The sequence below is a fragment of the Lynx canadensis genome, chromosome D2 (genome assembly GCF_007474595.2).
Source record: "Lynx canadensis isolate LIC74 chromosome D2, mLynCan4.pri.v2, whole genome shotgun sequence".
Classification (NCBI taxonomy): Eukaryota; Metazoa; Chordata; class Mammalia; order Carnivora; family Felidae; genus Lynx; species Lynx canadensis.
Genome location: NC_044313.2, coordinates 80,111,766 through 80,127,753, shown reverse-complemented (window position 1 = coordinate 80,127,753; position 15,988 = coordinate 80,111,766).

Below are 15,988 nucleotides of genomic sequence, written 5' to 3'. Positions count from 1 at the left end.
GGCAACCCTCTGCCTATGGTCACGCTTCGGTGCCGGGAGGAGGCAGTGCCGTCAGGCTCTCTACCGGGGGAAGACACCAGAAGCTTTGTGCTTGGAACGCTCTGGGCCTTGGCTTCAGGCGTTGCTTCCCGTGGCCACCTTCACTCTGTAACCCTTTGCTGTAATGAACCGTAATTGTGAGTCAAACAGCGCTCACTGAGTTCTGTGAATCTTGGGGTGAATTATTGAAACCGAGGGTGGTCTTGGGGACTCCCAATGTCTGCATACCCCGAAGAGACTCAGTTACCTGGCAGGCCCAACGTGGAAAATCCCACCCGTTAGAGGAGATAAGGAAGCCTCATTGTCTAGTCAACTTCGAGTGACGGTGTGTGAATACGTGTACCCCCTACCCAAGCAAGTAAGGACTCCTTACGGCTCCAAATAAGGCATCGGGGTGGACCGTTTTCCCTCCCAGTAAGGAAGAGGCCAGGAGCTCCGCTCCCGTCAAACATTTTCAAGCTGTCACGTGAGAAGGGAACTAGAATTAGTCTGTCTGGCTAGAGTGTTAAATAAAGCACAACTGAGGAAGCCACGGAGGGCCAGATCTCAGTTTATTCTAAGCACAAACTCAGACACAAGCAGAGGCCTCTAAAAACAGAAGGGGCTGGCTCAAAGAGTCTAGTTCCCCATCACCAGAGATCTAGAAGCGGAGGCCGGATGGCCCGTCTAGACTGAGTGTGTGTCAGAGGTGATGGGTGACTCAAATGGCCTTTGAGTTACATCCCAAGCTGAGAGGCTGTGACTGGGATGTGGGGGAATGTGCCAAAACGGCAAGGATGTAAATGTGTGTATTATTCTTTCCACTTGTCTGTAGGTCTGAAATTTTTTTGAAAGTCGGAAAACAAAAAAGGAAAAAAAAATTTTTTTCTTTGGAAACTACTTGGTGGCTGAGAATCTTCCGTCATTCTAGAAAGAAACACAAGGGTTTTGGTGTTTGTTTTTTTTAACATGTTACTATTAGACTAATGGATAACGGGTGTTGCGCCAGACGGACATATGTGACGGTGCTTGCGTTTTGCCATTATTGGCACATCTAGGTATTTAGCCCCTTTGCATTTAGCAGTTGCTACGGATTGAACTGTGTCTCCCAAAATTTGTATGTTGAAGTTCTAACCCCCAAAGCGACTATACTTGGAAATAGGGCATTTGGGAGGTAGTAAGGTTAAACGAGGGCTTAGGGGGAGCCCTAATCCGATAGGATTGGGAGCCTTACAAGAAGAGGAAGAGAGAGGGGCGCTCGGGGTGGTTCAGTCGGACGAGCACCTGACTCTTGATTTCAGCTCAGGTCATGATCTCACGGTTCGTGAGTTCGAGCCCCACACGCTGTCGGCGCAGAACCTGCTTGGGATTCCCTCTCTCCCTCTCTCTCTCTGCCCTTCCCCTCCTCTCGCTCTCTCTCAAAAGCAAGTGAATAAATAAACTTAAAAAAATAAAGAAGAGGAAGAGAGAAAGATTTCTATGTCTCCTTCATGCGAGGACACAGAGAGACGGCAGCTCGTTACAAAGCCAGGAAGAGGGCTCTCCCCAGGAGCCAAACCCTACTGGGCCACAATTCTACTGTTAAGGCCACCCAGTCTATGGTCATTTGTTACAGCAGCCTTAGTAAACTAAGACAGCAACCTTTTAGGGATTGACTGACTTTATTTCCTGCCTGTGTATTATTATTCGTAATACTATGGCATCTATATACAATATACATAATAAGGTCTATAAATATACATATATACTTTATTATATAATACATAACACGCATCTATAACACATGGAGGCAGACAAAGCACTAACCACGGCATTTCTGGATGCGGTGCTCAGTGCTCACAAGCACAGGGGACAGAGCAGGTGATGGTGACGGCCATTACTGTGGGGCTCACTCAAAAGCCTCTTGTCCTGGGAGGAAACAGCAAGAGAGAAATCAAGGTCCTTGTAGATGACAAGCCACTGCATGAACTAAGAATGACCTGGGCAGGTGACCATTGAAGAGGCCCCCACTAGGATTTGCTGTAAATGCTACACTCTGGATATGCATATGCACACGTGAGGACAGGGCGTCAGAATTGTATACGCAAACATTCTACCGGTTCGGAACCGTAAGCGGGACAGATTGCATCCAAGGAAACGAGATGATTTTTCTCCTCTCTACCAGAGCAGCGGCATCTACTGAACTTACCCAAAATGCAAATTTTCTAGGCCTGAGGGAACTGAGCAGAGTCACAGGACTCCCCTCTCGCTGCCCCTTCTCCAGGACCCTGCCACCCCTCTTCTTGCTTCCTGACATTGGCCGACACTTCTTTCCTGCACTCATAAATATAGATGTCCTATTTATAGCTTGTGTTTCCACTGGGTTTCCTGGAGATGTGTCGCCCGTATGTAATGGGTGTGACGGAGAACGAGTTCGAGGAATCTATCGGGGAATTTTTAATAAGAAAGTTATCTGTCATTCTGCAGAGTAATGGCTTGGAAAGGGGAACTAATTCAAATGTATAGTGTTCCTTAAGCTCATTGCTTTCTCCCAAGGTAGCAGGGTGTGTGTGTGTGTGTGTGTGTGTGTGTGTGTGTGTGTGTGTAAATGTTGTCTGACTTGACTAATTGGTTGTCTCTATATCTAACCACTGACCAGACCTCTGGACTCCAAATCGTCCCCCTCCCACCTCACCCTCTCCCCTCCTGTCTTTCCGGGCCCCGAGATTAATATTGCTATTTCCACCCCCACCTCTGCCTTGGTTCTAGCCCACGGATTGCCACCTGAGACCACTCCCTAGAGCTCCAGCCCCTGGTCCCACACTGAACTTGGCCTTGCTTCCCCTCTGCCCACATCTCTTTCTGGAGTAGCTGCCCAGACCCTCCGTTTCCCAGGACTCTTGCCGGGGAAGTTGTGGGAGGAGGATCCCTCACGAGACGCCAGAGGCTCGCTGAGAGATGGCGGATGATGTGGAATGGCAGGAATGCGGCGCTGAGGTCCCCAGGGAGCCAGCTCTGAGATGGAGGGTGGAGGGTGGGAGGGCAGGGCAGGGGACTCAGCCCACGGGGCAGACAGAAGTCCACGTGAGACTCAGTGTCAAATAAAACCTCCGCGGATCCTGGGGGGAGTTTTGAAAATGGGCTGAGCCTTCAGTGGTGACTTGACTAAGGGCTGGAAAGCGGAATCTTCATGCCCCTAGTCTGTCAGCTACGGGACACGGGCCTCCAGCAGGCACGACCTTGGGCCAGGGACTCTTCAGCTGAGGCATCTCCCAGCAGCTGGGAGAAGAAACCCTAAGGAGACTTAGTCCTTCCTAAAGGAGATATCCGTGCAGTGCACTCAGACCCTCCACGCCCCAGGCATCTCCCCTGCCCAGCAGAGAACATTTCTATTTTTTGTTTTAAGTTTATTTATTTTGAGAGGGAGAAAACATGAGCAGGGGAGAGGAGCAGAGAGAGAGGGAGAGAGAGGATCCCCAGCCCGACGTGGGGTTTGAACTCACGAACTGTGAGATCATGACCGGAACTGAAATCAAGAGTCCTGCTCAAGCGACTGAGCCCCCCAGCCGTCCCCCGCCTCCAGCAGAGAACACTTCCTCTGTACCCAGTCTGGAAGTCACTGTGAACCCCTACCCCCAACGCCAGAAGTAGCCCAAGTACAACAAGGGTAGTGCGGAGCCACAGAGGACGTGCTTGAGGGCGAGGCAGAGAAGGAGGGCGGCTGGCACCTCTCAGAGCACAGGCCCCCCAGAGAGTGAGCTGTGAGCGGGCAGGGACGGGCGGCCTCCGGCAGGTGGGAAACGCCAGCCTGGATCATGTCCGTAACACGAAACTAAGAATGACCAGGGGAGAATAGCAGACCAGAAAATATCCCAACAGAGACCCATCCTCCTGGCCACACTGGGCTGAGGGGTTTCCCCGGTTTCCTTAAAAAGGAGAGAGAGGAAGAATTTCACAATCGTCCTTGCTCCACAAACGACTTCCTGAGACAGATCCTTAGTGAGCAGGAAGAGAAAACTTTATACCAGAATCTCCTACCTGTTTTATAGAATTCCTGGTCAACTAGACAAAATTCTCTCCCCGGATCACAGACCGAGATAGGGGAAGATACCAATAAATCCATTAGTCGTTAGTCATGTTGTAGACCACACGTATCTGAGCCCCCCTCAAATTTCTGGGTAAGAGTCCTAACGCACAACATGAGGCTGTGAGGAGGTAAGGCCTTGGGAGGTGATTAGGTCATGAGGGAGGGGTTCTCAAGAGTGGGATTCGAGCCCTTATACAAGAGACTCCAGAGAGCTGTGTTAGCGGCTTCTGCCATGGAGAACCAGAGGAGATACAGTTGTCTGTGAACCAGGAAGCAGGTCCCCAGCACACACGGAATCTGCCGGTGCCTGGGATGTCGCCTTCCAGAGCTGTGAGCGATAAATGCCTTTGTTCGCACCCAGCCCCGTCTGGGATTTCTGAATTGTGTGCTGGCCAATAGATTCCGACTTTCAAAGTCCCCGTCCGGTCTGTTACGTTGTCCTGGCCGGGATTGAGCAATAAGTATCTCCAGGGTCTGGAGACCATCTACCCAGTAAGCCGCCTCACTGCAGACGAGAACCTTAAATGGGCTCGTTCCTCCCAGAGGAGGCCGCACTGTCCACAGGCAGAAAAGGAAGGGTCCAGGAGCAAAGTCACCAGAAAGGATAGCGTAGAAATGAATGAGGCGATCAGAAAGCCCAGCACTGGCCGTCACACACGGCTACAAGTGAGCTCAGCCTACAGACAAGGCTGAGAAAACAACCCAAGCGTTTGGGTTTTAGGGGCTGAGCCTACAAAAAAAGGAGAAGTTAAAAGGTAACAAATAATTGAATTCTTAAAAGAAAAATGTGTGTTACGTGCCAGGGACTACATGCTAGGTGCTGGGGAGGGATCGGGGGATAAAAACAGACCAAGGTCTCCGTTCTCATGGACGTGTAGTCTGATGGAGGGAAAGAGCCAGGGGTCCACTGAAAAGAGGGATACAAAGCATGCCGACGGGGATGAGTATAAGAGAGAAAAGGCGAACCGGAAAGGGGGGTTGCTGGGGGTGAGTGTCAAACAGGATGGTCAGGGAAGGCCACACGGAGAAGGAAGCAAAGACCTGTGGGAAGTAAGGTGGTGAGACGTTCAGGTGACCGAGGGAAGAGTGTTCCAGGCAGAAGGAACGAGCCGACAAAGGCAGGGAGGATCACACTGTGTGTGGAGAGAGGCAAGGGGACCACAGCGGTCCTAGCGGAAGCCATGTGTGAAGAACAAGGGCAGTTGAGGTCTGAGAAGGGGGCTGTATGTATGTGGGGGGAGGTCTGCAGGTGACTCGAGTGTGCAGCCGGGGCAGCCGTGCTGCTGTCACCTGGGGGAATGTTAGAAACGCAGACTCTTGGGGCACCTGGGTGGCTCAGTTTGTTGAACGTCTGACTTCGGCTCAGGTCACCATCTTGCAGTTCGTGAGCTCGAGCCCCATATCAGGCTCTGTGCTGACAGCTCGGAGCCTGGAGCCTGGAGCCTCTGTGTCTCCCTCTCTCTCTGACCCTCCCCTGCTTGCACTCTGTCTATCTCTCTCTCTGTCAGAAATGAACAAATATTTAAAAAAAAATTTTTAATTTAAAAAAAATGCAGACTCTTGGGCCCTGCCCCTGAATCAGAAATTTGAAAAGCTTTGGTGTAGAAACTCAAGAACAAAGCAGGACTTGGGTGATCTTTAGGAGAGAAAGAGGGGACATTGGGGCACGGAGCAGGGAAGCATCATGAGAGTGGGACAAAAGCAGATGTGATGTCAAACAAGAGACGGAGAGGAGAGACCCTTTATTTATTTGTTTTTAAGTTTATTTATTTTTGAGAGTGAGAAACAGAGCATGAAAGGGGGAGGGGCAGAGAGAGAGAGAGAGAGAGACAGAATCTGAAGCAGCCTCCAGGCTCCGAGCTGCCAGCACAGAGCCCGACGTTGGGTTCTAACTCACGAACTGCGAGATCATGACCTGAGCCAAAGTTGGAAACTTAACTGACTAAACCACCCAGGCAGCCCAAGGAAAGACTCTTTAAAAATCTAGGAAAAAGAAACTCCATAAATCATGGTGCTTTTAGAGCAATGTCTCCTGAGTACCAGAAACATGGGGCTTAGAAAGCTTGACTTGTCTCTGGACACTTCTCTACGAAGTAGGGGGTGAATAGGGTGTGCGGACATTATTTTATTGTGGTAAAATACACATGACAGAAGGCTTACCATTTTTAAGTGTACGTTAAGTCACATAAAGGACATGTGTAATAGTAACTGTCACCATAATCCGTTTCCAGAGCCTGTTCATCGTCCCAAACAGAAATTCTCTACCCACTACACAACAACCGCCCCACCCATCTTCAGTCAGAGCCCCTCAAACCGCTAGTCTACTTTCCGTCTCTAGGAACTGGCCTATTCTAGGTACACTTACATGAGTTGTACGTGTCTTGCCTCTTATACCTCATATAAGTGGAATCACACAGTATATCTGTCTTTTTGTGTCTGGCTTCTTTTCCTTCACATACGAAGTAGAATTTGAAAGAGACCTTCCCTCATTTTACAGACGAGGCTATTAAGGTCCAGGGGTTGAAGGGACTTAATAAAAGTGCTGCCTTGAGTAGGAGGCCAACCCGGGCCCTGATATCAGATACTAACAGGTCATCGAGTCCGTGGCTTTTAAAGCTCTTTGACTGCGACCCCGTACAGAGAATGCGACCCTGGACGTATGGACACGCGGAACGAACCCGAAGTTGCACAAAACACAACTTACGTACTACGTGTGATGCAATCTGACTTCTCCTTTCTATATCGCTTTTTTCAAAATGCTGGTTTAGACCCTTTACATTAATTTCATAGACAAGAAGTTTGAAAAGCACCACAGTAGAATATGCTTTGGAGACCGATACCTTCAGCGGAGCAAAGGAAGAAGAGTTTTGACATGGGCATGACTAGCGCATCAGTAATGGTGATAAAACCCACTATGTGGGCTATAAGGAACGTGGTGCAGAAATGTCGGTCCCCATAGTGTTCATTATTGCAAACATGAACACAACGCTCACTGCAGACGTAGACTGATGGAACATTCCACCACACAGTAATTGTGATGGCTTAAAACTAAAATTAAAGTCAGTTATAACAAAATCGCTAACACATAATAGAGTTTACTATCTACAAGCCCCATTGTAAGTTTATATATCTGTATCTATAAACTTTAACTTTACAACAACCCTGTGAGGCAGAAAGCGTTGTTATTCCCATTTGACCGGTGAAGAAATCAGTAAACGATATAGTATACAGTCAATGTGAAGTTTCCAAAAGTTGACAACATGTTTGTTTCCGGCACAAAAGGAAAGAGCTTGTAGACTTCCAGATCTCTGGCTAAAGCTCTGTCAGAGGCATGAATTAAATGGCCCGAGCACCCCCTGGTCTCCTAGCTCCCCTCAAGACACCAAGAAACGCTGCCTCAGGAGCAAACACATTTTGATTGGTGTGAGGGATTGTTGTTCTCTTCACAAGAGAGAGTACACAATCAAGGGAAGTTGGACAACTCATTGTTGCCCTACTTCCTGCTTTCTTTCTCACCAACTACATGTCCCTTGGGTTCTGCACCTCCTTTCTCCCATTCCTCTGGCCAAAGATGGCGGCCCTGTCCTCTTTGGCCAGAGGCTGCCTACACCACACCCTTGTGCGGTCACAACCACTAAAAGTTTTAACCCTTTGTTTCCTGAATAATCTTTTTTCATACTTGACAGTGAGTCCCTCAAGGGACATTATTTAGTGCTTATTGGGTCTTTGGTGCCAAGGACAGAGTCTGGGGTTGAAATGTTGGGAAGGAACTGGGTGTCTGCTGGGGGAGGCTAAAAGCGGGCCATGGAAGGTATTCCCCCTCAGACCCTACAATCAGGCGACTCCGCTGTTTATTTATAACAGTCTCTTTTCAAAGTCATGGTGGCTGCAGGGGGAGAAGTGGGTTGGCAGCGTGATGTTTTGGTAAGGAACTCGACCCCATTTATGAGGTGTTACTTCATCCCATCAAATAATGAAATGAAGATCCAAGTGTGTGTCATTTGGCAAGCCCGTTCTTCACTTCTTCCTAGAGGTGGGGGGAGGGGGAGGGGGCTTCGCCTCATACTAGAGAGAAAGGGGATCCGGGAGGAAATGTCTTTCGTTTCCGCTCTATAACAATACCATAACTCTGAATGTAAGAGGCCAGCACACAATTCTACCGGTCGATTATTTTACATCAATTCTAACCTGCCAGGAGACAAAATAAATTTCTTGAAACTCCGGTTTTTTGTCCCAGGAGTTTTTACAAATAAAATGACACACGTGTGGAGACAAATTACATGCTTGAAAATCTGTCACTAACATCAATTTTGCATAAAAATGTACTCAGCAACTGTTACAATGGCATTTCTTTGTTGGTGCTGGAAATAATGTGTGAATAGCTATGCTAATTTAGGGGCATTTTTCAAGTTTCATGAATACAGAGAAAAAGCTAAGGGCTGTTCAATAGGGACTATTTGGGGGTGGAGCTGTTGGTAGACTTCTTTGTTGATTTATTGTATCTTGACAGACTGGTACGATTGAAATGAATTAAATATTAGACAGGTTTAATGTTTTATATGCTATATGTCATCATAATAGCAAAGGATACAGATCACATTATCGACAGCCTTTGGATTTTAAAAACATAGACTGCTATCTAGATGAATGCCATTTCATGATTGCCTGCCTTGCTCCGTCAAATTAGAAACTATAATGGTTACTTTTCTTCCCGTTTTAAAGCATGGCAGTCATCAAAACGTCGAAGCTATTTTCGGAAGCGGTTATAGAACACGGCAAGGACCTCCAACGAGAAAGCCAATGCTTTCGTGGAGATCTGAGCCTTCTTGACACACCTGGGTGCCGGCCGATGCTTGACCGATTCCTGACTCCACATTTGTTGCTAGATGTTGCTCGGGCCGAATTCCTGCAGATCCAAGAACTGGGAAAGTGGGGAGCTGTCAAAAGTATCTCTTTGTCTTCTACAGGGCACTTTACCTTGGAAGCAGCAGACATCTACTTAAACTAGAGGGAAAAATTCGTTATAAAGATACAGGGATGCTAAAAAGAGAGCAGCTACCAAGCCTTGAAAACACACGGAGGGGGGCGCCTGGGTGGCTCAGACGGTTAAGCATCCGAATTCGGCTCAGGTCATGACCTTGCAGTCTGTGAGTTCGAGCCCCTCGTCGGGCTCTGTGCTGACAACTCAGAGCCTGGAAGCTGCTTCGGATTCTGTGTCTCCCTCTCTCTCTGCCCCTCCCCTGCTCATGCTCTGTCTCTCTCTGTCAAAAATAAATAAACATTTAAAAAAATACTTTTTTAAAAAAACACATGGAGGAATCCTTAAAAAAATTTTTTTAATGTTTATTTTGAGAGAGAGAGAGAGACAGAGCACAAACAGGGCAGGGTGGGGAGGAAGCAGAGAGAGAGGGAGACACAGTATCCGAAGCAGGCTCCAGGTTCTGAGCTGTCAGCACAGAGCCTGATGCGGGACTCAAACCCACAAACTGGGAGATCATGACCTGAGCTGAAATCGGATGCTCAGCCGACGGAGCCCCCCGGGCACCCCAGTACATGGAGGAATCTTAAATGCACACTACCAAGGGAAAGAAGGCAATCTGGAAAGGCTACATACTGTGTGATTCCAACTATATGACATGCCAGAAAAGGAGAAACTATGAAGACAGTAAAAAGATCAGTAGTTAGTGGGGAGGGATGATCAGGGGAGCACAGAGGATTTTTAGGGAATTGAAAACATTCTGTATGACACCGTAATGACGGATATATGTCATTATACATTTGTCCAAGTCTACAGAATGTACAACCCCAAGCATGAACCATCATGCAAACTATGGGCTTTGGGTGGTTAGCATTTGGCAACGTAGGTTCATCAACTGTAACAAACAGACCGCTCTGGTGAGTGATGTTAATAATGGCAGAGGCCAGGCGTGTGGCGGGCAGGGTATTTATGGAAGATCTCAATACCTTCCTTTCAATTTTGCTGTGAACCAAAAACTGCTCTGAAAGAAAATTAAGCCCTTAAAAACCTACGGGGGTTTTCTTGGACGCCAAGACCAGGAGGTGTGATTTGCTGTCATGGGGGATTAAAATCTGGAACTCTGAGACAAACTCAGGCAGCTACATCCGTCTCTGTGTCTTTCTCTCTGGGACTGGGGACTCTCTTGTGTCTGACTTTCTTCGTGAACGGCCATTATTCTCGCTCTGGAAAACAGGCTCCTTATTGCCTTCAGCAGAAGACAGCCTTACTCTGTTTCACGGAACAACGGAGCCTGAACGGTGCCTCTGACTACGGGGCTCGCTTCTCATTTGAAATTGGTCCTCACCTGTGGTTCGTGTGGGGTCCTGTGAACTTGGAAGGGGTATAAAAATTGGTATGTTCATTTTCACTAACATTGACTGAAATTCATGATTTTCCTCGGGAATGAACATAGACCACAAGAACCATAGCAACTGTGATGGACGTTAGGAACGAGCTGCTCAGATTCCTCTCCCAGGAGCGAGATTTCTCCCCCGACCCCCCCACCCCCCGTGCTTGGAAAGCTGTTGGCAAGAGTGCCCTCAGCCATCAGCCTCTTGGGGATGGCTTTTAGCTGTGGGGAGTCACCTCGCCCTAAGTCCACCAGATTCCTTGGGACTGCTTCTATCAATGATCGATCAATGCTGGGACACGTAGGGCTTGGCCCCTCCTCTGATTCAAGATAGCTCTGGACCTTCCGTTCCTTTTCCTTTCCTTTTCCCTCCTCTTCCCTTCCCTTCCCTTTCCCCCCCCCTCCCACCCCAGGTGCACTCACTAGTGACCCTCCTGAACGCCAGTCTCCAGCTTAGATTCTGGCCTTTGAGGGAACCTGGGCTGTGGCAGGTCACCAAGTCACCGATATTTTTCCACATAGAGCTGTTGCAGATATCTTGAAATATTATATATGCTCATCCCCATTTCGACATTACGGTAAGTTATTAGACCTGCTGGATCTTGTCACTTAATACCGTTAATAAAGACATATTTTACTCTATGAAAATTTGTTCTTAATATTCTGATAATGTATTTCGATATAATTGGTTTCTCGGTCATCCATAACATCTCATTTTATGTATGCAAAGGTTGGCAGAATAGGTCACTCCAAAATATGCGGCTTTGGTATAAGGGTTGTTTTTAGCTCATGGCACTTCAGAAGTGCAAAAAGGAGTCTCTGGGGGCGCCTGGGTGGCTCAGCCGGTTAAGCATCCGAATTTCGCTCAGGTCGTGATCTCGAAGTTCGTGAGTTTGAGCTCCACGTCGAGCTCTGGGCTGACAGCTCCGAGCCTGGAGCCTGCTTCGAATTCTGTGTCTCCCTCTCTCTCTGCCCCTCCCCTGCTGGTGTTCTGTCCTCTCTCTGTCTCTCTCAAAAATAAACATTAATTTTTTTTTTTTTTAAAGAAGAAGGAGTGTCTGACTTCCCCCTTTTCTTCCTCCGAAATGGAAGAGGTCCTGCCTGTACCAGGAGAAAAGTTAACACTTTTGTCACCAGGGACCGAAAGCCGAAGTCAAGAGAAACCACACAACAACTCAGCCTATCTTCGGAGCTCCTTCCCACTAGGAACTGCCCCGGCCCAGCCCCCTTCCTTGCCACATTTTCACAAGCTACTACCCTTTGTCAACCTCAGTATGTTAAGTGTTCAATCGAGCTGCTTCTTTGGGTCTCCATCCCTTTGATGGCTCCCGTGTCCACACAAATTCATATTGAATGAACGTGTGCGCTTTTCTCCTGTTAACCTGTCTGTGTCAGTTGAATTTTCAGAGCCAGTGGAAAACGCCAAGAGAGCAAAGTAGTTCTCGTTCCTCTCCTGACCACATGGATGGAGGAGACTGTGGGCTTCACATGACTGTCAAAGGGCCCAGAGCAAAGGGCGGGGGGTCAGAGAGTCCTGAGAACTCCCTCCCCAGGAGGCTCCGTTCTTTCACACAGGCGGTAAACGCCCTGCATTTGCCCGTGACCCTGATCGGGGGCTCACTGCCACTCATGGGTCTCCAGCGAAGGTTCTTCACTGACCTTTCCACACCACTGCTCTTCTCTTCAGTCCCTTCTCCACACAGACACGAGGCGGGTTTTAAAACAAACAACGGGGGCGCCTGGGCGGCTCAGTCGGGTAAGCGTCTGACTTCAGCTCGGGTCACAATCTCACGGTTCATGAGTTCGAGCCCCATGTGGGGCTCAGCCTGGAGCCTGCTTCAGATTCTGTGTCCCCCTGTCTCTCTGCCCCTCCAGGCTCCAGGCTCCGAGCGGTCAGCCCAGAGCCCGGAGCGGGGCTCGAACTCACAGACCGTGAGATCATGACCTGAGCCGAAGTCGGAAGTTTAACCCACTGAGCCACCCAGGCGCCCCTGGAATGATGTTTTAAATATGCCTATCTAGTTATACCATTCTCTGTTTAAAACACTTCAGCAGATTTCTCTTCTACTTTGGATAAAACCTGAGCAGGACCCGTACACTCCTGGGTCAGGGGCCCAGGCTTAGCCACCAACACCATCTGATGACTCTCTGACTTCCTCAAGAAAATTCTAGGCAGACTCACCTTCCTTCAAAACCTCTAGCTCTTCTTCATTGGGTCATGGCCTTTCTACCTCTCTTCTTAATGCACCGGGAAGCTTTTCCTTTCCCATCCTCCTGCTTGAGTGTCCCTTCCTTGGAGAGACCGTCCCGTGCTACATTCTGAGTTCTTCCCGGTCTGATTGTTTTCTTTTCTTTTCTTTTCTTTTCTTTTCTTTTCTTTTCTTTTCTCTTTCTTTCTTTCTTTCTCTCTCTCTTTTTTAATGTTTACTTATTTTTGAGAGACAGAGAGAGAGAGAGAGAGTCAGAGTTGGGGAGGGGCAGGGAGGGGCAGACAGAGAGGGAGACACAGAATCCGAAACGGGCTCCAGGCTCCGAGCTGTCAGCACAGAGCCCCACACGGGGCTCGAACTCGCCAAACCGTGAAATCATGACCTGAGCTGACTAGACCATCCAGGCGCACCCACCCCCCGCCCCGCCCTCTAATCTTTCTTACAGTATCCAGTTCTTTGCTTTGATCTCACTTCGCACAATGGATAATTTTGCATGTATTTGTATGTGTGTCTGTCTCTCTTGTTTACTAGGCTATACCTAGTCTCCACGTAGCGACTGGCACTCACTAAAATGTATATTGCGTATAATTTACAGAGTTCAAAGTATAGGCATAAAAGGAGACGTTATAATGAATTTTGAAAAGGACGGCCTATTTTCCTTAAACATTTAATTTCCCAGTGTTCCTACTTTAACAGACGGGATTGTAAAGCAGCACCGACTGATGAAGGATTGATAAGTAATTTCGGGTCATCCCCACAAAAAAAGACACCCTCCATCCACCATATCAAATTTGTCCCCATTGTCCTCAAGACCTAAAACTTTATAACATATTTTTCTTTTGGTTCTAAATACGTACTTTTTTTTTTTCTTCAAAAATGCTTTGGAGGCTTGAGATCGTAAATGAGAAATTCAGGTGGCTTTCTTGGAGATGTTATGAGTCGGGTCCTAGGAACCTGTTTCCAAGGCAGTCAGCATGAAATAGTCGTTTCCCATGACCGTGAAGCGTGGACAGTCTGCTATCTGTCTTGTGTGGGTCAGCTCCCTGCTTCAGACTGCTGTCCTGAAATACCGTTCTGGGCCGGATCTCTGTTGTCGTATGTGCCCCGGGCATAAAACGGAGTTACAGTCCACCCCTCTGTTTGTTGCAGTGACCGACACAAGGGTTTGCAGGTACCGGGCCACGGTGTGTTTGGCATTATGATTTCGTTCAGTGGCCGAAAGGGAAACATTTGCTCTCTTTTGGTTTTACAATAATGTTTTTGTTTTTTAATGTTTATTCACATTTGAGAGACAAAGTGCGAGCACGGGAGGGGCAGAGAGAGGGAGACACAGTAATCAGAAGCAGGCTCCGGGCTGTCAGCACAGAGCCTGACGCGAGGCTCGAACTCACAAACCGGGAGATCGTGACCGGAACGGATGTCAGACGTTTCACTGACTGAGCCACCTAAGGCGCCCCTACAATAACGTTTTTACTAGAAAAGTCATGTATGTATATTGTGAAAGCTGAAAAATGCCGAGAAGTGTAAGGAAGGGAATGAAAATTGCTGATGAACCCCACCATCGAGAAGTAATCGCTGTTGATATTTGGGCTTATTTGCTTTTGGGTGTTTTTTACAGTATGAAATTGCTGATATTTGATCCCTTTGACCTACAAACGTGCTAATTTCATATTTGTTTCATAATATTCATATTATTTCATATTCATATTTATTATTTACCCAAATGTATCGAAATAATGTCCCACACATATTATTTTACATATGTAAGAGCATCCTAAACACATTGTTTTCTAGCTTGCTTTTCTGATTTAACATTACGATTTAAGCATTTGTTCATAATATAGAAACTTCTGAAAACCTTGTCATGAATGACTATTATATTCCAGTGTCTGACATACCACCGTTGACCTAATCATTTCCCTGCTCTTGGACATATCTGCTGTTTCCTTTACAAATCGTGCTCTGGTAAACATCTATCAAATTATTTGTACCTATTTGAGATTACTTTCAGTTTTAGAAATGAGATTCCTGGTTACAGTTCACATCGACAGGTTTTCCTTGCTATCCAAAAGTTGGCTTTATGTCCCTTCCCTTTTTAAAAAGACCAACATCTAGTGTTCACGTTTTTTGGCTAAGCTGAAGAAAAGTTTCACTTTCAGTAAACGGTAATTGTTTCTTTGCTTTAGGCCCTTTTGGCTTACAAAGGGTTTCACAAGAATGCTCTCTTTTCAGATAGAGGAGGAAATCTGGATTTTAAGGTCTATTGATACATATTGCCAGGAACTGGATTTTAAAAAGAAACGTACGTTCTAGGAACGCAAGGGCCTTGTTTGTTTTGCCCACCTCTGTCTCCCCAGTGACTAGACCATGACCTGTCACATTGAAGATACTTAATAAAATATTTGTTCAATGGATCAACATATGGCACCAGGCGCTGAAAATAAAGGAAGTTTTAGAAAAGAGCACCTACCTCTCAGCCTCTCTCCTGTATCAGAGATATTTCACGGTGGTTGATAACTACATGATAAAGCTTGCTGTGTAACCTTGGGAACGGTGTGACTTCTCTGGGCCTCAGTTTTCTTCTCTATAAAACGAGACTGAAAGGATCAACCTCACTGAGTTGGGGTGAGGATTAAATCAGGTAATTTGTACAGAGATGCATTATGCACCAAATACATAGTACTTGCTCAATGAATGTTTTTATTACAATTTTATATAACTGCGAAATCTTGAAAATATTTTCCCCAAAAGGTAAATAAGGAAAACTGATGATTTTATGTAAACGTCTCACAAATGAGTCAAGAAACACAACGTGTGAAAATTTTTTCTAATGTTTATTTTTTTTGAGAGAAAGAGAGAGAGAGGGGAGTTGACAGAGCACAAGCGGGGGAGGAGCAGAGAGAGAAGGAGACGCAGAATCTGAAGCAGGCTCCAGGCTCTGAGCTGTCAGCACAGAGCCCGACGCGGGGTTTGAACTCACTAACTGCAAGATCGCAACCTAAGCTGAAGTCAGATGCTTAACCGACTGAACCACCCAGGTGCCCCCAACTGTGAAAATTTTATAAGAATGCACGACTTTTTAAATTGCTTGTTGGTTGTTTTTATTATCCCAGGCCCACTCCTCTCTAATGGCCGGCAGAAAAATCTTCCCAGGAGAAAGAGTTCGTCTTTGCAGGGGAATGAGGCGGGGTGGGCTGGGGGAGACTGGGGACACAGCCTGGTTTCCCAGGGGAGTGTGGCCGAGCGGAAAAAAAAGGAGGCACCTGCAGGGATTCGGACGGGAGCGAGAGGCAGGGAGCAAGCCAAGGGTGAGGAGGGCTTTGGGA